General features: G+C 35.4%; 1 protein-coding gene across 2 annotated transcripts in view; it reads right to left on the bottom strand.

The window, feature by feature from the left end:
- C4H2orf88 (chromosome 4 C2orf88 homolog) overlaps nucleotides 1–25,613 on the bottom strand; it is a 94,498-nt gene that overhangs the window by 30,791 nt on the left and 38,094 nt on the right. Inside the window, exon 1 of one of the 2 annotated variants that reach the window (XM_064484983.1) lies at nucleotides 4,177–4,341. The exons of the other annotated variant lie outside the window; for it this stretch is intronic. The gene's annotated coding sequence lies outside the window, so the exon portion shown is untranslated. Of the gene's footprint in view, nucleotides 1–4,176; nucleotides 4,342–25,613 lie in introns of those variants that run through there. 2 annotated transcript variants of the gene reach the window in all.

Here is a 25,613-nt window from a genome sequence, read left to right as displayed (position 1 = left end):
ACCCCTGCCCTTCTTGCCCCACTCATACCCACCCTCTTCCCCTTGGTGTCAGCTCCTGTGCATATGGCTCTAGTTTTCTGTTTCTTCTTTTTTGGGGAGGGTACCTGGGAATTTCTATTTCTATTTCTATTTCTATGAGGCCACTATATCTTTAAATTTGTTATTTGAATTTAGCATGTCTGAGAGTTTAGAGAGTGATGAGTTGTATATCAGTTTGATCCTCATTTTGTTAGACAGGAAAGTTCACATTTGCTCTTCAGCATACTCCAGTCTGGCTTCTATCCCCTCCATAAAAGCTGGCTAGTCCCTTCTTTTAGCTTAAGTGATGCTAGTTTTCTTCCTGTGTCTCTAGCTGCTCCTACTCTTGATTAATCCCTAAGTTTTGTTGTCCCCCAGGGCCTGGTGTAGGGTTCTATTCTCTTCTTTGTCTACAATAACTCTTCAAGTAAGTTTATCCTTTTGCGTTGCTTTAACATCATCCTTACGCCAGTAATTCCCAAATTGACATGTCTTGCCTTGAGTGCCTAACAGGCATCTTGGATTTAACACGTCAGAAAACAGAACTCTTAATAGCTATTCTCCAAATAGTCTCCTCCTCTGGTCTTCTCCAACTCAACAAATGGTAGCCAGTGGCTAAAGCCAAACTTAGGAGTCACTTCCAGTTCTCCCATTTATATTTTCTCTCCTCCCAATATATATAGTTCACTAGTGTTAACTGACTACCTCCTCTTCAACCTTATCTCGTACAGCTAGTTCCCTCCCCTACTAAGTCCTAGCTACACTGCCTCTTTTCCACTTCAGGGTGTTTATACTTTCCATTTCCTCTGTTTTTGCTAATTTTTCACTTGACTGTATTCTTCACTTCTTTTATGACTCAATTCAAACGTCACCTCTTTGGAGAAGAGTTTCTTGATTCATCTGTCTTAAAGCAGCCTTCTCTCTATAACCAGCTACTCTTTTATACATCCACACTGTTTATTTCCTTCATAGTCTTTATCGCTGCTTGAGATTATCTTTTTTGTTTTTATTTTATATGCCTTCTCACAAAAACTAAACTTGGTCTTTGATTAGCTCCATCTATTACGTAGCCTAAAAGACTGTAAAAGCATCATCCGGAGTCTCAAATTATTCCTACAGTTTTCAAATCACAATGTCTGGCATTCAATTAAATATTACCACACATACTCTGAAGACGAAGACCAAAGGCTAAGAGAAAAATGGGAAAAATAAAACCACAAGAGTTTCAGAAACAAACTATAAAATAACTATGATTAGTATGGTCAGAAGATAGAAAACCACACAGTATCTTTTTTTTTTAAATCAGATGGAAATTTGAGAATTGGAAAATGCAGTAACTAAATTTAAGAACTCAGATAGATTGAATGCAGACCAGATACAACTAACGAGAGGAATAGTGAAGAGGAAGACTCAGCAACAGAAAATATCCAAACTTAAATATGAAACTTAAAAAAGATGGAAAATAATAAAAAAGAATATAGAGACTTATGGGACAAAATGAAAATATTTATCATAGGTGAAATTAGAACCTCAGAAGGAGAAGATAGAGACAATAGGGCACATTGATATCTGAGTAGATAATGGTAAAAAATTTTCCAAAACAATGAGATATAAAGCCATAGATTCAAGATCCTCCATGAAACACCAAGCAGGATAAACTCCAATAAAGTCACATCTAAACACATTATAGTAAAACTGCTAAAAGTCCAAGTCAAATAGAAAATCTCATAGCAGCAGAAGAAAAAGAGACATATTATCTTCAAAGGAGCAACAATAGTTTTGACAGCTGCCTTTCACCAAAATTGATGAAAACTAAAAGACAATAGAATGACAACATCAAAGTACTGAAAAAAAACCTGCCAACATAGTATTTTTTCATTACCCTGGGTAGGCAAATATTTCTTAAATAGAATACAAAAATCACATACATAAAGAAAAGATAAATGGTATTAAAAGTAAGAACTCCTTTTCATTAAATAATACCATGAAGAATGAACATGTATACCACATCACAGGAAAAGATATTTGCAATAAAGATATCTTATATGGGACTATGTATAAAATAAAAAGAACTCCTGCAAGGAAAAGACAGATAACCTAATTTTTTAAATGGGCTAAAAATTTTAATTACTTTAATTACTTTACAAAAGAGGATATCTAAATGGCTAATAAATATATGAAAATGTGCTCAACGTTATTAGTCACTATGAAGTGCAAAATAAGACCAAAATAAGATACCACTAGACACTCGTCAGAATCAGGAAAGCACCAAATGTTGATTAGGATGATGAGCAACTGGAATTCTCATACACTGCAAATGGAAGGAAAATTGGTACAGTCATTTTGGAAAATGTTAGGCACTGTCACCTAAGGCTAAATATATGCCTATCATATGATTTGGAAATTACATTCCGAGATACATACTCAACTAAAATGCATGTGCATGTGTACCAAAGAGACAAGAATATTCATAGCATCATTAATTATGAGAGCTCCCAAACCAGAAGTGCTCATCACTATGAGAACCACATCTGGCGACGGTTGTGTACTCAATGAATATGTTTTATTATTATTCCTTTTAGCTTATGAAGAGCTTCCCGTATTTTGTAGACTCCCCAAATCTGCCTAATTGAGAACCAAAAACATCTACCCAGAAATATCTAATTAAATATAATAATTGAAAATACCTAAATAAAATAATTCTTACCTGAAGGACTGTTAAAGATTTATGGTAGATTTAATCACTGAGTTGGTTTTTGTTTTTGCTTTTTGTACTTTCAAGTACCAGAATTCTAACAATAGGTATGAATTAGATTAAATGTTATTTTTAAGAGGCATGCTCTTATTACACTGGAATAAAGACTCTTCTTTCTATTGAATTGCAGAACTAAGTTTTTCAAATAAATATCTTGCAAGGACACAAATCAAGTTTTTTATTTGTTATTTCACTATGAATCACCGGTTGACCTTTTCTATTTCACAGATAAAAGTTGGAAAAAACCTGAAGTTAGCAGGTTCACTAAACGATCACCAGTCTCTTTCAGCAGTTGTGAACCCAGATGAATGGTTTCTGCATAGATCTTAGAGCTTGCTTTTTTCAAAGCCTCTCATGCTCCCTTTTCATATGATGGTTGGAAAAGATTTGAGATACAATCCTAATCCTAAGAAGCATTGTTTTAAAACATTTATACACACACATTGCAAACTGGAATTTAGTAGAATGTGATTGGTTAAAATTCTTACATATTCTTTCTGAAAATGGGGAAACAAGGATCCACAGTTGGTGGCAAAGGAACCAGTCATAATCTAACTGACTGACTGAGGAGCTCTTTTCCCTATCCTCCCATCACATCTTACATAAGTGTCTATAACAAGAAATACTGTAATGAATGGTTTGTATTTAGGTATCCTCACTCAAATGGTAGAAATGATGTCTCTTCATTAGTATGCCCAGTTCCTAGCTGAGTGCCCGGTATTTTGTAGGAACTTAAGATATGTGAAATAGATGAAAACTAAAGGAAGTTATAAATACATTAAAGAGAACTGTAAATTCTAGGTCACAGTTTCAGATTTGTAAATCATAGGGCAGGGCACAATTTGCAGGAATTGATATCCCCTGGATGACCTAATAGAAATCAAATCTTAAAACTGTAAAGTCAAAAAACATACTAGTTGGATGATTACCTCAAAATGATCCAGTAATCTGTTTCAACTTTGAAGCAAGCGTACTCATATTTACTATTACTACAATGTACTCTTCTGCCTACTTTCTAACAGTATTTGCTTGTATAAGAACTTTTATTCCTAGTGGAATAAAAAAATAAATTTACTCTTAAATATCCAGACAAATAGGTAACTTATCAAAATAATCAATTTACCATCATTGTTTTCCAGACAAGAGGTATCTTCACTAAAATGTTTCCTTAAAAATTGCTCCCTTGTGCCCAACATCTTAAGCAAGAAGAATCCAAAGGAACCCTCTGCTATGCCTATCCGAACTTAAGTTTGGATTGTATTTATTATCAATAAACCTTGAACAAGGCTCTCAAATAGTCATCTTAGTTATTTTCCTGGTATTTTCTTAAGTGAGCATGGGGATATTAGCATTCTGATTTTACTGATGGAGGAAACAAAAGGCATGAAGCCCTCCTGCCTTACCTCCGCAGTCATAAATGTGGTAGCGATTACAGCCCAGCTTGCTCCTCTCCGCTGTTGTCTTTGTGGCTCTATTAGCAATTCTGTTTTCTTTTTCAAAGCTTCTTTTCATCGAGTTTTAATTATAAGCTTCTCTTCCATATATGTTCCACACTTACTTCTCCTTTTCTTTCAAAAGATTTTCACTCCATTTTTTTTCCCCAACTACTTCATTATCTAGGGTGGTTAAGAAGAATATTCTGCTTAAACAGAAAGTCATCATAAAACCAAAATATGCATAACCAATGTTTTAAAAGTTACTGCTTTAGAATAAAAAAATTCATTCATATTACTCCTCAGATTTTCAAAGAAAATACCTTCTCTATTTCCTACAACCTAACCTAATTAATCTCCACTCCACCAGGGAATGGCTGTACAGAAGGCAAGGGTGGAATCTTGGGAAGTAAACATGTGTGCTCAGTTAGCCATTTTGATCAGGAGGTCTCATGTCCTCTGCACCAGCGGGGAGCATTCTAGGTAGCACTGAGTTTGAGGAAACTTGATTAATAGGGCTGTCAACTACAAAACAGGTGACATGTCTACCAAATAATGACCTTAATTTTGGAATAGTTGATCTGAAGCCATTTTCTTCTTTTTCTGGCAGTGACTAGAGAGTAGAACCAATAGTCTTCCAAGGTCATTTCTGGTTCTTGATAATAATGCATATCCTTTGACTATAGGTCTTTTCTTTTTGGAGGCTGAGAGAAAAAAAATGTATCTTGTTTACCCAAAAGTAAGCTGGGAATACAGTTATTTTTTAATGCACTTGAAAATGTTTTCTTATGCAACAAGAGAATAGTTGCACTGCTCAGTCTCTGCTCCTGAATAAGAATCTGTAACAGGGAAGTCTATATGAAACTGCTGCATTTTTATCTCATAACTTATTCCCACCCCAGGAATCAAAGGCTGGTGAAAGATTAACAAAAATAAAAACTAGTAATCCGCTTTAGAGTAAGTCTAATAGATCTTTCCACCAGACAACATGACAATAGTTAAAAAAAGGAATGGTTATGCCTGGAGTCCACTTTTTGCTTGTTTAGAATATAGGACTGAGAAGCTCAGCTGTGTTGTTTGCAGAAAATAAATCTAGTATAATTTTAGATGAAATGTCTTTTAAATTAATAGTTGTGCCACTTGGATAGAGTAAAGAAATTGCCTTTTAAAGGCTCGTATAAACTACATTCTGTGTTCAACCATATTGGACCATCCCTGCAAGGCTGATTAAGGCAAACAAAGTGACTACTTAGTATGTCACCATAGGAAATGTTATTAATCACTTTTTGGAGGCAAGGATTTCTAGACGTAAGGTCTTCCCTCAAGCACCAGTACCATCACTGAAAATAGTGAAAGCCTCTTCTTCAGAGCAGCTAAAATTTAGTTTCTACTCCACAGTTGGCCTCTTCCTGTTACAGCAGCTGACAACACAGGCAGACCACTCTGAATATCTGGCTATTCCCTCAACAATGTTAGCAAAAATGAGAATAGGCATGAGTCCTATTTTAGAATTATCCTCAACTGTAAGGAGTAGCATGAGAAAATTACCTTCACTATAAATCGAAGATGGTTTGAGAAGTCAGAAAGCCACTAACAATTGATTAAATTGTCTTCTCCTCTCATGTTTACTTTCTCTTTTCTACCATGTATATCTATATCTCTATAGATAGAGACATATTTATATATAGATATAGATTTTTTGCAGGTAGAACAATAGAACAAAAATTCTACATGCCAATAAAGCAGCTTCAACAATCAACATTTTGCCAATTAAGTTTTGTTTTTTTCCTAGTATATTTCAAAGCATATTCCAGATATCATATGACTTCATGCATAAACTCAAAGAAGTTATTTCCTCCACACACACACACTACGGTACCATAAACTCTGAAAAAATATAACCAAAATACCATCATTATATCTAACAGAAATTATAATTATTCCCTAAAATCACACGAAAACATCCATGTCCAATGTACCTGTTGTACCTGAATCTCTCTCTTAAATTTGATTGGTTCTTATTAGGATCTAAACAAGTACCCTACATAGCACCAGCTGAAATATAACTTCTTCTTTTATCTATAACAGCCCTTCCCCCCTTTTCTCTGCTATTTCTCTGATTAAAAGACTGGATTATTTGTCTTGTAGAATTACTCACATTTTGTATTTCTCTGTATGCATCCTGTTCTGAATACACCATGTACATTGTTAAGAAAAAAGTTTAATTTAAAGTCTAATAATCAAGAGAACTGAATTAAAGCCCTGGTTTTGTCCCTAAATAATAGGAAGGCTTTAAAAATTTTCAAGTCTATTAGAGATTATTTGCTCATAGGATTTTCTAATGAATCATCTAAGACCAATTAAAAGTTACATTTTAGTATTCTTCATATCTCAGTATTTTATTAACTTTACTTTTTCTTAAGAGTATATGTGACTGACCAGAAGTTAAACTAATTCTACTATTATTCCTTTTAAGATTAGGCAGGAAAAAAACCCAGCATATCCTTCAAAGATAAAACCTTCTAATATTTTGATATATTTCCTTTCAAACTTTTATATATTTTATAATAAATGTTTATATTCATATTTTACATAGTGGTTCTTATACATATATCATTCTATAACATGACTTTTATTTCACATAACACTAAATAGAATTGTCTTTTTCTATAATTATTGACTATAAATTTATAGAATTTAACTGAATGAAATCATATTTTCATTTAGGGAGACAATCTGGAATATGATATATTTATTTCTGTTTTAAAGCAAGTATGATTAGACTTTTATGTAACTGCAAATGGCATCATTAAGAAAATGTTAATATTATATTAAGTTTTAAAGATTACTTATCCATGACATTAATATACTTTGTCTTGGAATCTCTCAAACATTTATCATCCCTCATACTGAAATCTTTTGTGGTTATTATTTAATATCTATCTAATTTTCAAAGGCTATTCCTCTTAAAAATATCCTAAATGAAGAAAGAGAGCTAGTTACATAAGACATTTTGTCTTAATGTCACTACCTAGTTAGTGAAGGTCAAACACAAAAGTCTAGTCATACTTGCGTTAAATGAGAAAGAAGTATATCCTAAGATTCCAGTTTGTTTCCCATTCCGTGAGCCACATACAAGTTTTCATTTAGTATTTTGTAAATATCATGGGAGAAAACAAATTTCAAAGTATACCTTTTTAAGCACAGGATATGGTAAGCTATTTAATTCTCACAGAATCCAAAATAAAAGGTCAAGGAACTATATTTGGGGTTTGGCATTTTGAGGTGGGGATCCCCAAAGAGAAATATGGACTGAAATACCTATGACCATGGCTTAAAAAAACAAAAAACAAAAACCTTCTAGGACTAGTGCCATCAAGAAAGGTAGGAAAAATTGGAGCAGAGTATGGGAATAATAGAGCAACGTCCAAGGGCAGTTGGTGAACAACCATATCGAGGCTTTGAACATGTAATTGTTTCCAAAGCAACTTAATATAAGAAACAGAGACCAAAAAAATCAAAGTAACCTGAGATTGAAGATCACATCAAAACTAGATCCATGAAAAAGTCAACTAGGTCCTGATTATCCTCCTTAAAATGTTCATAACTTTGAAAATGAACCTCCACTGTCAGAGTAACTGCCTGGATCTAAAGTGTCTCACCTCTAAACTGAAACATTAACAGAAAGTGTTCAGTAAAGTCTTATTTGCAATGAAATTCTAAACTCATGCATTACTCCTGGCTTGGCAATGGCAAATTTCAGTTTATAATACCTTAATGTTTTCAGATAATGACAGCAGTTTGAAGTTCAAGAACAGAATGGGCCAAGAAAATATATGTATGTGTACATACGACTGAAACATTGTGCTGTACACCAGAAACTGACACAACATTGTAAACTGACTATACCCACCCCCCACACAAAAAAAAAGTAAAAAAAAAAGGGGCCAACGATGGCTCTCAAGACTGGATTGCTGCAACTTGAACGTTTCCACCTTTCTTCACTGGTTACCTTGCTATTTTCCCCTCCCATGTACTGCAAAAGTCTGGTTTTGTGAGCTACTGAATTCAGCTTTTTTTCTTAGAGTGATTTCTCAGTCTGAGATATTGAATGTTACTGGCAAGCCCTATTACTTTACGTCACGTTGGCTAGAAGAATGTGGTTACAAAGTTGTCCTCAGCCAAGGACCTTAGGGACAAGAGAACTCGAACACCAAGCTTCACAATACAAAGGGAGCTCAAAGAAATGAGTCCTGCTCACAGCCAAATATGACAGAACTCCAACATTCCAGCAGTTTTGCCTCACAAAGTGATGAAAAAACCCCAAAGATCTCCAGAAACTGAGTCCAAATAGTTTAGCTCATGACCAAAGAGTGAATATTTTATACTTACAAAAATACCATTGTTAATAGTGACTTGTATGGAGAGTGAGAACACAAAAGCTCAGTACAGCACATTCATCAACCCAGAACTCCCATGATCCTGCTTGGAGGTCCTGCCCTTCAGCTCCACCACTGTCCCCAGGCCCATATGAACACGTTCTGAGACAAGTCAGACTGGCTGGGGCCCTTATGGCAGTTACACCACCAATAGAATTGGTACCAGATTGGGTGGAGGCCTATCACTGCTGATTATAACTCTCATGTAGGAGAGGCAAGTACTCCAACCCAGCTAAGACCACCCACCTCCTCTAGTTCCCTCCAGCCAGTTCTGTTTTCTCAGCCTGGTGAATCCTGCTGTTACCCTTCTTCTCAGCCCTTCCACTGCAGCCTTTGGAATCCTAATCCCCGTCTCAGCCACCTCCTACGTCCTCATCTTGTCATAGAAGTCGCTCTGCCTCCAGGCCCAAAGGGAAACCGGGTCCTCCGCTGAGGACAGCCCTTATCCTGCAGCCTGCCCTCCACATGTGAATGTAAGATTCTCCGCCCACACGATGTCTCCAGACATGAACATCTCCCCTGCTTGCTGAGGCTTCTGCCCAGTGATCATACTCCCTGCTAGGTTTCATCACTCTTTTAGATCAGCCTCTTACACACTTTCCCTTGTTCAGCAGGAACTTCGGGGCCTGGGTCCACCCTTTCTCTTCACCCCTCAGTGTCTGCGTAATGCTGGAGATGATGTTAGCCGTGGAGAATGGAATCAAAAAAGATAAACTTCTTTAGTGGTAATATAAGACTGTGGATCCCCGTAGGAATTTATAATGTAATCAATAACCTTAAAAATAATGCATTTATAGCTTGTGTATAGTAAAATTCATTTAAAACATATAAATATTTATATAGGAATGTGAAAAAATTCTTACTGGTTCCTGCTCTATAAGTGAAACACACTTTAATTTGCATCAAATTAATTAAGAAAGAGTATGTCACCACATTTTTAAATGAAACTGCTTGTTTGAAGGATCTGCACACATAATAAAATACAGATTAAATTTAACTTCTGCTAAAAAATTCTGGTCATGAAAGCAGAATTTTTTAGCGGAAGTTAAATTTAATCTGTATTTTAATTAATTAAATTAATTCTTAAATTAATTTAAGATTTTAAGATTAATTAATTTAAGATTTTAATATAATTCTTAAATTAATCTGTATTTTAATTAAATTATTTTAATTAATTAATTAATCTCTTATAAATTAATTAATTAATTCTTATATATCATCACTGTACCTTCTGTTGTTAGTATTAATTTTTTAAGTCTTAGAGACAATGGGAAAAATCTTGAGATGGTCGTACAGAATTTAATTAATTAAATTAATTCTTAAATTAATTTAAGATTTTAAGATTAATTAATTTAAGATTTTAAGATTAATTCTTAAATTAATCTGTATTTTAATTAATTAAATTAATTCTTGTATATCATCACTGTACCTTCTCTTGTTAGTATTAATTTTTTAAGTTCTAGAGACAATGGGAAATAATCTTGAGATGGTCGTACAGAATTATCATTGTTATGTCCCCATTAACTTCGATTTTTTTCCCACAATGGATATAGCATACCCTTCCCTTAATCATGCATACTCATTTAAAAAAATTATGCAACTAAAAATTAAAAACCAAAGTAAAAATAAAAATCACATAGAATACACTCTTCCCCTCAGATAATCATTCTTTCATAAACAGCTGTATGAGATTATAGCTACATAATTTTTTTTACCATGAATAGTATATTTACTTCTTCCATAAGGAATAATGTTACCTCACGTGTAGCCCTCCATACCTTTCTGGTATTGAAACATATTCTAGATAAACAGCATGCTATCAGGGTGTGTGTTTGTGTGTACAAAGTTTAGGGGGGTCATTTGTTTTGATAATAATGTGATCTTATTATATAAAACTCTATACATTAAGATTTTCATACTGAAGAGTATTATGAGACTCTGCAAGTCAGCAGCATAAGGAGAAAATACAGTGATTTTAAATACAGTTCTGTGAGGCCTTGGGTAACTTTTTAAAAACTCTATGTTTTAGTTCCCTTTCCTATCACGTTGTTACCACCTACTTCACCAGGCTGTGAGGATCCAGAGTGCTTCATAAGAACCTAATTTATTCCTTCCAGTGGCTGTGTAGTACCTGACATGGGTGTGCCATACTGAGTCACCTACTGAGGGGCATTCACTTTGTTTCCAGTCTTTGACTAGCACAATGTTCAATAAACATAACTGTGTGTACACCTTACCTAGTAGTGATTTTATTCCCATGGGAGAGATTCCTAAGCGTGGGATAGGTAAATGTATCATTAATTTCAATGGTTAAAACCATATTTCTTTTCAAAAAGACTGAAACAATGACTATTTCCACATGCACAAGAGCACCCTTCTCCCCAAAATTCCTCAGCAATAGATATTTTCTCTCTCAGCTTTTGCTCATCTAATGGCTTTGAGAGGATGCGTCATTGTTACTTTACTTCCCTGACTCCCGGCAAGGTGGAGCATGAGTTCACGTTTATTGGCAACTTGGATTTGCCTTCTCCGTATCTCATTTGCCCATTTTTCTTTTTGGTTATTTATGTTTTTATCCATTAGTGAGCACTTTTGTATGGTTTACAGCTTCTCTATCATGTATTTCAAATAATTTTCCCTGAGTTATAATTTCCTTTTCCAAAGTAAAATTTTTATTGAAGCACAACATTCATTTCCTTCTGGTTTACATTTGATCTCTTATAAACGAGTTAAAATTTAAAATGTGTGTCTTCTCCTCCACGGCTTCTTGGTCCCGTCCCGATTAATCAACAACTTGAGGGATTTCTGTGTGTATATGAGACCTATTCTTTCTTTCCTTTAGGCTATCTGGAAACTACCTGATACAGTTTTTTCCAGATGAATAGGTTGCTGGGTCAGCACCATTTTAAAAATAACCTGTCTTTTCCCTTTCAACTGAAATACCACTTTTGTTATATATCAAATACCCGCATGTACTGGGATCTATTTCTGAGCTCTCTAGTCTCTTCTCTGACTTGTCTCTTTCTAAGCCAAAACCAAAGCCAATAAGGAGGTCATGATACGCTTCACTCATGCACATGTCACTAGGCTTTACTAGTCTTCTTATTTACATTTCTAATTCCATAGAATCTTTAAGATCATATTATCCAACCCCCCATCTTATTCAAATTTAAATTAGAATTTATTACATTTGCTTAATTTTGGAAGAAGTCATGTTTTTATGATATTAAATCTTTCTATCTAAAAACAACAGATGTTGTTTAATATCTTTGTATAATGTTTTTTAGATAGTCCATTGTTATTTTTTCTCTTTTATAACTTGTTGCTAGTACAGAAAAAAGTAATTTATATTTATCTCTCTACCTTAGGTCAAATTCAACTTTAGTATTTCAATGAACATTCTAAACTATCTTCACTGTTAAAGCAGTCCTTGTTCTCAGCAGACATCCTCATTTCCTACTTTGTTTAAAAAGTTGAGGTTATCAGCTCTCCAGACTTCTCTGTGCACAATCACCTCTTTCAAACCCCTTCCTAACATCTTTTCCTCCATTCTCAAAGGGTGAGATTTGTTTCCTCTTCTTCAAGCCCAGGCTCTATTGACTCCAATCCTTTCAAGTTCCTCAAGGACCTTGCTCCATTAGTTATGCCCCCTTCTCTCCTGCATCTTCCAACTCTGCTACTTATTTCTTTTTTTCAGTCTCTACTCTGTGCTATGTTAAATTCCCCTTTTCTGTTGTGGAGAGGCTCCTTTAAATCTCTTGGCCAGATTCTGCAGTCTTTCAGCAATTTCCAAGCATCATAACTACATCATTCTGATTGTTAGTTTTTTTCCTACTCTTTCTTAACTTAGGCTAAAGCTACGGCTCTATCAACTTTATCAGCTTAGGGTGAGAAGAAAGGCCAGAAAAATGTCTCCTTCCTTGACTGAGGAAAGTCACAATCCTCTATGTTGGGTATTGTTGCTTCTGTGGTTAACATTGAATAGCCATCAATATCCTCTGGGGAGCACACGTTCAAATGCTGGCTTTCTCTTCTAATACATGCATGTGCCAGCTAAAGAATGTTGCATACCATCTGTTTCTTTAAGAATGAAGTCACTCTTCACTGCAGTCACTGACCTTTAACACACCCTGAAAGGAGTTCAGGGTGGAGATCAGGAATGAAGTATTCTGTGCTCTGGGAAAAACTGGCAGAACAGGCCTTCAGATAGATTACTTTCAAGGGAAAATTTTATGAACTCAATTTCTTGCATCTTCACATGCCTAGAAAAGCACTAAAATTATTCATGGCTCCTCATCACTGGCAGCAGCCTTCTACTGAGATGTGTGCTGGACTGCACGTACCCCTTACACTAAAATCATGTATATACTGAACTCCCCCACTACCTCTTTGGAGGAGTTCCTCAGAGCTATCTGAAAGGCTGTCTCCCGGGCTATGGTCCTCAGTAAGCCCCAAACAAAACTGAACCTAGAGCTCTCACATTGTGCTTTTTTTCTTTTTTCAGCTGACACATGGATTCTTAAGTAAGCCTTGGAAAAGAGTCTCTCTATTGTGTAATTTCCTTGAGGGGAGATCTGCCTACAAGCATCTATCTCTTCTCCACTCCCCAGTTAGCTTTTACACAGGCAGTCCACCTCACTGCCTGGAGTGGATCCATTCTCTGACCAAATGGCCATGGTATTTTGCAACTTCTCCCTAAGATTAGAGTTAACTTCCCCACCCTTTGAATCTGGACTCAGCCGTGAAACTTGCTTCGGCTAGCAGAACATAAGAAAATGTGACTTATGGATTTGTGTGCATGATACACTTTTATTGTAAAGAAAAACTGAGCCCTATGCTGTAGACAAGAGGCACTCCAAAGACAATTGAAATTGATAAATTAGGTTGTAGTAGCCTAAGCATAGTTAAGCGTATCAAGGTTAAACACTGTAAGATAATACTAAAGTTGTGAATTGGAATTAAGAGAAATCCTTAAAGAAGTGGTTACAAACTGGTTTAGCTGTTGCTTATATATGTTGCAAATATCTTCTCCACCCTCCAAAAAGTACCATTATCTAGCCTCACAGAGGAATCTTTGGAGAGCAGGTAATTCTAAAGCTATTTAAGCTGTCCCAGTGCCTAGAAAAAGTAAAACCTCCAAATTATTTTATAAATTACAACACTGATACTAAAACCTGATAGACTGCAAAAAGATGATCAGTTTTACTTATGAATTTCAATTCAAAAAGACAATAAAATATTAACAAACAGCACAGAGAATAATGTGTCATAATCAAATGGGGTTCCTCCCCAACACCTATGCAAGAATATAAGAATAGTTCAATGTACAAAATTAATTCATGTATTTCAGCATATCAATAAATCCATGGAAAAAAACTATGTTTATACATATAGTCATTGAAAAGGAATTTGATAAGAATCAAATCTGCTCTTGATTTTTAAAAAAATACACTCAAAATAAGAGTTGATAAAAACATCCTTTATGAGTATACATATTTTATCTTACCCTTAAGGCTAGCATATTTCCTAGTGGAGAAGTACTGAAGATATTCTTCTTAAATTTAGGAACTGGACAAAGATGTCCAAAATGACCACTACTACTTCCCAGTGTCTAAATGATTGCCCAGTATCTCCAAAACTATAGAAAATTAAAGGGATAAAAATTGAAAAAAAAATTGAATTATATCTGTATTTTCTGACGGTTTGACTGCATACCTGAAAAATCCAAGAGATAGCAAATGAAACTGATACTAATAAGAGAATTCATCAAGGTAAAAGGATATCAAATTATTAATATACAGAAATTAATCAATTAACATAAAAAACAATGACAAAGTAATGGGATAAACAGACCCCATTTCAATAACAACAAAAGACAAAATATTCAGGACTTAATAATAAATATCCAGAACCTAAAGGAGAATCTTTCTAATACAAAGAATATAAAAGTTAACTTGGGAGGATCTAAAGAAAAAAGAACGCTTATGCACTCCTGGTGGGAATGTAAACTGATGTAGCCACTATGGAAAACAGTATGGAGATTCCTCAAAAAATTAAAAATAGAACTACCTTCCCATCCAGCAATTCCACTTCTGGGTATTTTTCCAAAGGAAACAAAAGCACTAACTCGAAAAGATATCCCCATGTTCATAGCAGCATTATTCACAAGAGCCAAGATATGGAAACAACCAAAGTGTCCATCAGTGAATGAATGGATAAAGAAATTGTGGCATATTTATATTTATATTCAAGTTCATATTTATATAATTCAGTGTAAAAGGAGGAAATCTTGCCATTTGGGCCTTGAGGGCATTATGCTGTGTGAAATAACTCAGAGAAAGACAAATATTGTATGATCTTACTTACACGTGGAGCCTAAAAAAAAAAAAACTGATCTCATAGACACAGAGAACAGATTGGTGATTGCCAGAGGTAGGGAGTTGGGGTTAGGGGCAAATGGGTGAAGGAGGTCAAAGATGCAAACTTCTAGTTACAAAATAAGCCTTGGGGATGTAATATACAGCATGGCAACTATACTTAATACTGTTTTGTATATTTGAAAGTTGCTGAGAAAGTTCAGTGATAGATATTAACTAGATTTATTGTGATGATCATTTCACAGTATAGACATATACTGAATCATTATGCTGTACACCTGAAACTGATATAATGTTACATGTCAATTATATCACAGTAAAATTTTTTTAAGTTAACTTGGATAAATGTAAAGATATACTGTATTCTTTAATAGGAAGACTCAATATCATAAAGCAGTATGTTACATTTATAAATTATTAAGGAATAATCATAATAAAAATACAGGTTATTTATTAGAATTAGATAAACAAATTTTAAAGTTCTCATGAGAAAAATAAGTGAGCAAAGAAGAAACACCTGGAACATTTTGACAAAGAGCAGTATGGGTACTACTCCTACCAGATATGCAAACATGCTTTAATGCAGCAATAATTCAAAGTGTAGGATTGGCTCATGAAAAGAGAGACTCATCAAACAGAATAGAAAGTCCAGAGATAGGCTTGAATACATACGGGAATTCAGTGCACAATGAAGACTGTAGCCAAGTCAAACACTAAAGACAGACTTTTTGGTAAGTAGTACTGGGGAAACTGGGTAGCAAGTTGGAAAAAAATAAAGCAAATTCCATATTGACGTTATTATCAGATTAAACAAATAGGTCCAAATGGATCAAAGATTTAAATGTAATAAAACAAAACTATAGAAGTGTTAGAAAACAACATAAGTGGTTTTTATTGTAAACTTGGGAAGTTATTTTATTATAAACGTTCTAACTATGACTCAAATTTTGGAAAGGCTAATAGTTAAAAGTAAACACAAACACTTTGGCATGTCAGAAATACGCCATTAGCAGAGTGAAAACAAATAAGATAAAATAAGACATTTGCAACTCATAGCACAGACTGCTTACATTCCCAAAATACATAAAAACTTCTAGAAATAGAGGAGAAAAAGACTAACTGTATAGAAAAATAAGCCAAAGATAATGGGCAGGTTATAGGAAAAAATCCAATAACAAATAGCCACTAAACACATGAAATGGTGCTAACTTCACTAGTAAAAATGCAAATTAATATTATACTGATATATAATTCTTCAACTATTGGATTGGCAAAATCCAAAAGTCCTATGACAAACTGTTGGAGAAGCTTTGGGGAAATGGACACTTTCAAACATTGCTGGTAAGAGTAGAAGATGGAATAACCATCAGGAGGGAATTTTTGGAAATAACTACCAAAATTTCAGATGCATTTACTCATGATGTAATAATAATCTAATTCCTAGGAATCTCATACATATAAGTGTATATGTATGTATATACACTGAATTAGACACAGATATCATATATAACATACATATAATGTATGTGCCTATCTATATATCTGTGCTAACATGAAATGACAGTTGTTCAAGGTTATCCTTTGCAGGATTGTTTGTAAAAGAAAAGGACTGGAACACAGTATCCAGCATTAGGGGACTGGTTGAATAAATCACAGTAAAACCATACAATCAAAAGCTATGCACCTACAAGAAAGATTAAAGAAGATCTCTGTCAACTACTGACGTGGAGGCATCTCTAGGATAAATTTTCATGCTTAAAAAAAAGCAAATAATAAATGTACATTTTAGGCCATCTTTTATGTAAGAATACATTGATGCTTACTTGTATTTGCATAAAGAAACACTGAAAGGACAAAAAATAAACTAATAAAATGGTAATCAATACCAGCAAGAGGAAAAAGGGTGAAAAGGCACAGGTAGGAATGAGATTTCTATGTATTCCTTTTACATATATATTGATACTTGAATCAAAAAATTAAAGTTAATAAAAATATCAAGTTTTCTTAGAATCTGATGCCAGTTTTAGAGCAAAGCTATCTGGATAAACTTTAGCAAAGTAATGCAGTTTTAGATGATTGTATAAGGCAATTGTCCATCTTTTACTTCCAATTAGGTATTTTACTTTTCAGTGGAACTGAGAACTCAAAAAACTTGATGAAATCATGTGTTGATGGTATCTTTTATGCCAGGTACTGAGGACCCAGTAAGAATACATGTTCTTGCCCTCAAGGAGTTCAGACTTATGGGGAGACCAAAAATAAGCATGTGATTACCAGCATAAGAATACTAAGCACTACACACAATATGTAAAGTGATTAAGTGCCTTCTGCTGCCGAGGAAGACTTCCTAGAAGAGGTGAGAGCCAAGCTAGGCTTAAAGGATGACTAGGAGCTTGAAGGTGACCCCGGGCAATGTGGGCATTTCAAGCACAGGCAACAGCAAGTGCCACGATCAGTGCTGCTTTCCTATTCTTACAGGATAAACTTCAAGTTCCTCAGGCTCAAAGCTGCCCTCCGCAGCCTGGCTCCTGCCTCTCTCTCCAGCTGCGTCTTCTGCTCTGGAGGCCTAGACATGTGTAGGTGTGGTAGGAACTCGAAAGATAGAAGCTGTGGTCAGAGAAGTTTACTACCATAGAAGAGTCCTCCCACAGGGCGGCCCCTGGTCTAGAGGAGCTGCCCAGTGTCCCCTGGAGTTGCCCATGTCATGTCAGGAGCTCTGATGTAGATGTGGTGGCTGAGCTAGTCAAAGGGAGGTAGCAGGAGTTTGGGATAGAGAGGCAAATTATGACCTGGTGGGGACAACACTCAATAAATACTGGAGAGCAAGGCCTACGTGAATATAACTTCAATGGCCAAGTAAGCACTGGGTTCCAAATGCTGTCCTCGGAGACATCTTTTAAATGCGTAAGTCATGTTACGCCCTTGCTTAAAAGCACTGCTTCTCATTGCATTTATGATGCAATTAAAACTCCTTCATCTGGCTTTCATATTCAGGTCTCACAAATTCTGTCCCCAGCCTACACCTCTGACCATGCTCTGTGACACCCTCTCCCTCTCATAAGGCCCTCTGCAGTCTCTGCCATGCCCTCTCCATCCCTTGCTCCCTTGCCTAAATCCTACTTCTGCTATTCTTATTTTAAATGTCACTCCTCAGGCCTTGCCCCCTGACTACCTCTCCACCATCTGAATTATACGTCTAATTAAATTTTTGCTACAGCACCAAAACATGTGTCTAAATCCAAATCCCATGATCTTAAATGCTATCTTGTCTCCCAAATGAAGAAAACGTTCTCGTGAAAATAAAAAAGAAAGGTCTGGAAGTGGTCAAGGTGGCTAAAATAGGCGGCAGCCTGTCTGCTGGCTCTGGCTTATGAGGTTCTGGTTATGGACAAAGAGCAGGCTCTGTCTGAGGAGACTGAAATGAATAAGGTCCTTGGGGTTTCAACAAAATAAAGATGCGATGGAATATTCTGTAAACAGGTCGAGGGAAGTGGCTTTGCAAAGGAATATGCTTTCAGAGGATCCTGCAGAACTGAATTAAGAGACTGGACAGCAGTAAGAAAACGAGCAAGGAAAGAGGGTGAGACTTGTAAGCAGCCACAGGGATCCAACAATGAATGGATGGTTGACTGGATGCTGTGAATATTTTGGGAAGTATTGGGGGACTCTGGGAACAAGTAGCTTGGACAGGAATATCAGGAAGTACTCAACCATTGTGACGCTACAGTATTGACTACATTCCTTAAGTTTTCTGAGCACTATTCTCCCTGGAGAGGCTTCTCCACTAACATGGCCTCTCTGTCCCTCATCAAGTTCTCGCAAAACCCCTAGTCCTCTGGAAACTCCTGCTTCACTTCTATTTTCTGAGCTCTATCCTGCAGAAAGGGCCAGAAGCAAGAAAATAAATCATGATCAGTCTTGGAAGTAGAAATAGTGACTACACAAGAAGGCCAGGGATGGGTTTTTCAGGAGAGTTAAAAGTTGAAAGTTTCTGGGGTATATTTAATAGCACATCTTGTGCTCTCAGAAGTGGGTGTAAATCGGGGTACAGTCCTAGACCACCCAAGAATGAGGCAGGCCTACAAGGAACAGACATGAATGCTGTTTAAAATCACTAAAGCTCCTGACTTCAGACATATTCTATTGTAGTCAAAAATCTATACATTTATATTATATTCAGAGATAGATAAAATTAGTGATATTAGGGTTATTGTGTCAGTCATTAAAAAGCAAGATATTTAGTATTAAGAATTGCTAAGGAAAACTCTACCTTAAAACTGTAATCCAAATAGTCCAAAACAGAGATCCTATGAAGTGTGCAGAAATAGGCTGATGGCTCCTGAAAGGCGGCAGCTGTGGCTGGCTCCCAGCCACCCTTTGCCTAGAGACAGTTGCTAGGCAGTACTAGATTTGCTCACAAATGCACTTTTTACCCAATGATCAGTATTATGGTAACACACATGCCACCTCCCAATCAATTTTTCTGCTCCTATTTCATTAAAGGCAAGAGAGTCTGGAAAACATTACTGATGGCGGCTAATAGTCTTACGGCCACTGAATGGTGCTGGGCTAGTTCCTGGACAAAAAGATTCAGATCTTTGTCTTCTAGGTCTAGGAATAGTTAGAGAAGCCCCAGAGCTACATATTTCGTTTGTTCTTAATTCCTTTGAGCCTGAGTGTAAATGTTGAGCAGAATGACGGAATAATGGATCTGAGACTCATTTTCTTTCACTTTCTTTTGTTGACTCATAAAAAAACTACTACTGCAACTCATTTAACTTAAACTCACATTGAAAATGCTTAGTAGACAGATCCTGAGAATTTGAAATATGTAAAGAAAACAAACATGTCTAAATTCCCATTTCCTCCACAAAGCTTTCCTCAGTTCTTCACACTCAAACTGACAGAACACACTCATCAGTAACTTCCCAGTCAGTCCACTGGCATCTCCATCTAGAACTAGAATGCTAGTCGGTCAAGAATCTTAACTCATAATGAGAGTTGAAACTTATATAGTGCTTATTCTGTATCAAGCACTAATTTGAATACTTCACATGTATTATTCACATCAACTTCATGAAGTAGAAACTATTATCATTCCTATTTTTCAAGTGAGAAAATTGGGGCACAGAGGGGCTATATAATCTGCCCAAGGTCACAAGGTAAGTGGCAGAGTTGGGAATCAAACCCAGACACACTGGTTCCAGAATCCATGCTCTCAACCACTAATTCTTACCATAGGTTCCTTCCAGTTAAAAAATTCCTACACATTATCTAGGTCAACCTCATTTGACCAAAGAGAATCAAAGGAGGAGAGATATCAGTTACATAAAGTTATATAAAGTAACGTTTTTCAAATTTTAATATGGTGTGAATCACCTAGTGGTCTTTTAAAATGCAGATTTTAATTTAGTAGATAAAGGATGAAGACTGAGATTCTACATTTTTAACATGTCCCCACATGATACCGATTTTACAAGTCCATGTACCACACTTGGAGTAACAAGAACAAAGAGAAATGCTGAGACTGGAACTCAGTTCTGACTTATTCCTTCCACTGTCATCCCAAACATTATGCTAATTGGGTAAGGAGGGAGAAAAAAGTGACTGAGAGAATTTACTGTGGAAAAAATTGACTTCATTTTGAATCATTTTCTTGTTGATTATAAGTAGCGAATAAATTTTATGGCGCTTTTTTCCCACATGTATTTTAATTTTGTAGTAGTATAAATGCTACATTTAGGTAGTGCTAAGATTTACCAGCTCTCTCAGATCTGCACAAGCATTGAGCTTGTCTAAGATTTATCATCTATAAATTCATTATTCACTTCTCTATACTCTTTAATTTATTGCTCTGGTAGTGACTTAGGGATGTGGGATTGAAGGAAGAAAGAGTATGTGGTAGGAACACACGCTTTGTAAGACCCCAGAAAGCTGGAGTCAGGACACCACTCCTGAATATTTGGGCAGTCATTCTGTTTTTCCCACTGGGGCATATATTGCCTATGCTCTTCGTAAATAGTAATGTCCCTGGTATAAAAAGTACAGGACAAAATTAAGCTTCCCAGATCTGCAAAGACTTCCCTTGCACAGCTAGTGTTAACAGTTGTAAATCCCTCTTTGAGGGGCTCTGGTAGCCACAGGAAGCTGCACTGAGATATACCGGGATGTGTGGCCGGCTGGCTTCCACTAGGTCTGTGTGACCTTGGTGAAGTACACAAATACGTCAGAAACTTGAGGGGAGTGAGTGTGTATGTTCTCTCTCTAGTCATCTATCGTTTATTAAACCTATAAAGTAAAAAAAAAAAAAAAAAAGGAGCACACCAATTCTTCTGATGTCATTTATGTATGCTATGCCCATCATTTAAATAAAAACCACCTATTCCCCCCCCTCCTTTTTCCTGCCACTCTCACCCTACCCAAATCTGTGATTCTGCAGAACAAAATCTGTTTGCTTTGTCTTCCCTTGCCTAAAGCCCTAATTCTGTAATTTACTCTAATGCACCCTTAAACAATTCTGTATCTAGGAGCTTCTACTGTAGATTTTAAGTAAACTTAACCACCAACTGAAGATGTTTTGCTGTTGTTAGAGAAGGACATAAAATAGAACATTATGCCTTACATTTATTTTGGATAAATTTAGAATACCAGATAAAATAGCTCTTTAAAAAGACCTGAAAAATAAACCTTGTGGGTTTCTTTCATAGATGAGAACTAACGCATTATTCAGGGATTAATTTTTTTTTAAAGACACTGTAAAGATGCTTTCAGATCACTATCATATTTTTATACATATTTATAAACATGATTTTCTGTTAATAAATTTTAATTATATAATGATACTTCCCAGTATACACTGTACCCTCATTTTTAAAATGCATTACTCCTGGAGTAATTAATCAATCTGAATTATTAAAGACATTATTGTTTTTAAAAAGATTTTGAGGGTCATCAAAAATATCTCATGTCATATATTTTGCATAGCTTCCTATGAGTCATCTGTTGAAAATCAATAGCTTTGAGACCTGCCATGCTGTTTTATTCATTTGCCTCTTCCTTCCAAAATATAATTAAGTTTACGGGGGAGGGAGGATTTATTTTGTTTCCCTCAGTATTACACTTATTAATTTATAGAAAGGCATCTTGCCTCATGAACTTTTTTTTAAATTGAGGCATAGTTGATTTATAATATTATATTAGTTTCAGGTGTACAACCTAGTGATTCAAAATTTTTATAGATGATACTCCATTTATAATTACTATAAAATACTGGCTATATCCCCTGTGCAGTACAATATGTCCTTGTAGCTCATTTACTTTATACATAGTAGTTTGTACCTCTTAATCCCCTACTTCTATCTTGTCCCTCCCTCTTCCCTCTCCCTACTGGGAACCACTAGCTTGTTCCCTATATCTGTGAATCTGCTTCCTTTTTGTTATATTATGTAGTTTGTTTTATTGTTTAGATCCCACATATAAATGATAACATACAGTATTTATCTTTCTCTGTCTGACTTATTTCCCTAAGCATAATACCCTCCAGGTCCATCCATGTTGCTGGAAATCCTATGAACTTTTATTTTAGTAGAAATTGCCTTTAGAGTGCCATGTCAGCCACCATGATCTTTGTGACAGATTTCCCAACACATATCCCAAAATAGTGGTGGGAAAGAGAAAGCTCTTTCAGAAACTTCATTATTCCAGCATTGATTTCTGCACTGATTACAGAGTGGCTGATTTCTTGGTTCACTCCATTTAAGTCAAGTCCAAATTCGTACTTTGTAGAAAGCTGTTTCTAAGAGCACAAGAGAATCTAAAACCATTTCATTAGGGTGATTTTGGAGACAAAAAGTCCTCTGAATTATGTAGAGAACATCATTTCACTGACCAAGATGGGCTTCACGGAGTCAACTTACTGCAGTAAGTCTCATAATCAGGAGTTATCTGCATTTGGCAATGCTATAGACTGGCACACTCCAAACTTAGGAGCATAAGGATTTGAAAGAATTAAGATGTTTTCTGAAAATGCATTTGAATTAAATGCAGAAGACTTGGTGGAAAAAGGATTTAAAAGCTAATGGTACTAACTCTTGATAACCCTCAGGAAAGCACCAGACTGATTTTACTGCATATGGACTAAATGGACTTCATACTCAAATACCAAGTTTTACCAGAAAAGGAAGATTTGGGAGGAGCAAACAAAGGGAAAAAAGTCACAGGTAAAATTCTGGAGTAAAATAAAACAATATAAAAGAAAAGTTAATACAAGCTAACAAAATTAGGGTGCTAGGGAACAAAGATGATTTGACAATGAAAATCAAGAAACAATCAATAAACTAATTTTTAAATATGTGCTTTAAAAAGATTGATGAGAAATGAGGAAAACTGAGTAAGATTTAAGTAGACTTTAAAAATGAGATTAAGATAGAAAATAATTAAAAGATTCAAAGTCTCATACAGAGATAGTTCCTGTATGTTCTACACTTTGTGTAAGAAAAGTGATCTTAACAAGTGCTAAGCCTCAGCATTACTGTCAATAAACTTTTCCATATTAACACAAACATTAAATTAATATGAAATAGTAATTGATATAATTAGTAGTAAGCATTTCTAAGAAATGAAAGTGACGTCAAATTATAAAAAGCTGAACATTATTGTTGAGTCAAAGAATAATGAGAATGATATTTAGAATCATGTAACATGAAAAATTTATTTGGATTAAAGAATAGCATGATTTGAATTGCTTCACTCACAAAAATAAGAGCAGCTAAAAGTCTGTGCTAAAGTGGGACTGATAAGCAAGCAAATAAGAGAAATTAGTCCAACTAGTGTGAGAAGAGAAGCTACCATGGTCTTGTCAAGGTCTTACTGTATCTTTAAAGAGACAAACTGATCAGAAGCTTCAGACAAGGTAGAAATCGCTACATCAAATGAACTGCTTCAGGGATCCGCTTAAGTCATCCTTTCTCCATTTCTAGCCCACCTACAACCTGATTTGAAGGTGGGTCTACACAAGAAGGGCACCAGCACACTTGTCAGTGTGTTCATTCTCACTTTGAATTCAAACACAGCACTCATCAATGGCCTAATGTGAAGCAGCCACTTTTTCAATAACAAACTCACCACTAGGTTGCAGTCTTAGCTCAACCGCTCCTTTAAGAACAAACTACAACATATAAAATAAATAAGCTGAAAGGATATATTGTACAACACACAGAATATAGTCAAAACTTTGTAATGACTATAAATAGAATATAATACTTAAAAGTTGTGAATTGTTATGTTGTACACCTGAAACATATAGTATTATACATCAACTCTACCTCAATTTAAAAAAAAAAAACCGTTCACAAGCTGTTAACCATTTTAATGGTGAAACACCATTACTTATCTCTTGTGACAGAGCTGATACAAGCCACACTTAGTTTATCAGTCAGTTTACTAGCCAATCTAGATTCCGTGCAGATACATTGTTTTTCAAAAGCATCAAAACTCAAAAATCACCTGTCAAAATGTTCTCACTCTTCAGCAGGCAGCCTCCTTTAGGGTTTTCTTGATCACGTAGCCAAAAGAAAAAAAATAATTCCTTGGGTACTTTAAGCCTCTAGTTTCAGTATAGGGCTAATGGTTAAATAACAAGTACATAATTACCTTTCTCTTTGTTTCTAGTGACGGTGCTAGGTCCTAAGACCTCCTTGTAAGAGTCAGCCTTACTGTGCTGATGCCTATGAAAAATCCACCTGTCTGTTATCATTGTAGGCATGCTCACTAGTCAGCCCCCAAATGAGCTTCAGGTGATACTCATTCTTTAATCCCTAAAGGCATACTTTTAAAGGAACTTGACACTTTTTATTTTTAAAGGGAAAACCCCAGAGATAGACAGAAATAAAATAAGGAAATGAAACAATGTCTTACTTGTCATGCATTTGAATCCTCTTGAATACTTTTTTAATGGAAGTGCCCATAAAAGTAGTGTTTCCCTTTCACGAACGACTGATAAGTTTTGTGGATGTTTTGGCAGTGGAAGGGTGGTGGGGGAGGGAGATAGTTATCACAATTTTTTTCTGGAGGAACTAGCTAGATATTTAGTTTGAATATATATTTTAAAATCATTTCCAATAGGTAACAAGGTATCCAATTATAAATTTAAAATACATTATATGTAACCACACCAAACTCTCTAAAATTCCAAAAAGATAGAGTAACTGGTAATAATCACATAAAACAGACAACATTCATCTAAAGCCTAATACATGCCAGACCTCGTAGTTGATGCCTGAAGTGCACTGTTTCATTTAATCTGCCCAACAAGCCTGTAAGGTAGATCCTTTTATTATCAGACAGTCTTTTCCTTTGTAGTGCGGAACTGTAAAAATGACTGTGCCACTGAAACTGCGCAAAGAGAGCTCAGTCATCAATGGGAAAAATTACAACTGATCCATGACTTCAAAAAATTTTAGAAAATTCTCCTACTGCTGATTAAATGTAGAGGGAAACTTACAAATCTATGAAACTGATGTTAGCATAGAATAATTTCAAACATTAGAAACATACCAAACCAGAGTGTTTTATTTCTCTGTAAAAAACTTAT

Source organism: Camelus dromedarius, chromosome 4, assembly GCF_036321535.1.
Source record: "Camelus dromedarius isolate mCamDro1 chromosome 4, mCamDro1.pat, whole genome shotgun sequence".
Taxonomy (NCBI): domain Eukaryota; kingdom Metazoa; phylum Chordata; class Mammalia; order Artiodactyla; family Camelidae; genus Camelus; species Camelus dromedarius.
This window is presented reverse-complemented; position numbering and strand designations above follow the sequence as displayed.